Below are 701 nucleotides of genomic sequence, written 5' to 3' on the forward strand. Positions count from 1 at the left end.
AAAAATAATAAAGGAAGGATCAAGAAGAAATACCGATACTTTCAAAACAAAGAAAAACGAAAAGGGGGAGAAAAGAGAGAGAGGGGGAGAGCAGAAAAAAAAAACCCAGGGGAAAAAAAAAAGGAGGGGAGAGGGGGAAAAAAAAATGGGGAGAAAAAAAAAGAGGGGAAGGGGAGAAAAAAAAATGAACCAAAGATAAATGAAAGAGAATTAAGAGAAAATGCACGAATTTAGAGAGACAGAAAGCAAGGATAAATGCAATAAAGGAAATAATGATTTTAAAAGCGTCTTTGAAAGCGGACACGAGGAAAAAGAAAAAAGAAAATGTGAGAATTGAAAGAAAATAAGAAAATCCAAATTAAGTTAAAAAAAAAAAAAAAAAAAGTTAGAAAGACGGAACGAAGGAAAAAAAAAAGATAGAAAGAAAAAATAAACAACAAAGAAAAAGGAAAATCAAATAAACAAACGAAAGCAGTCAAAAAGAGGAAAAATAAAAATGATAAGGGAAAAAATATAAGAAAATAAACAGATAAATAGAGAGAAAAGGGAAAGTCAAAGAATCAGTTACATAAGTAAAGCTAAAATTCGAATAGTAAAGAAAAAATAATAATATTGATTGAAATATGAAACGAAAAAAAGAAGAAAAGAGAGAGAGAAAAAAAAAGGAAAACGCAAAATAGAAATAACATAAACAGAACACC

The sequence above is a fragment of the Penaeus monodon genome, chromosome 19 (genome assembly GCF_015228065.2).
Source record: "Penaeus monodon isolate SGIC_2016 chromosome 19, NSTDA_Pmon_1, whole genome shotgun sequence".
NCBI classification, from domain to species: domain Eukaryota; kingdom Metazoa; phylum Arthropoda; class Malacostraca; order Decapoda; family Penaeidae; genus Penaeus; species Penaeus monodon.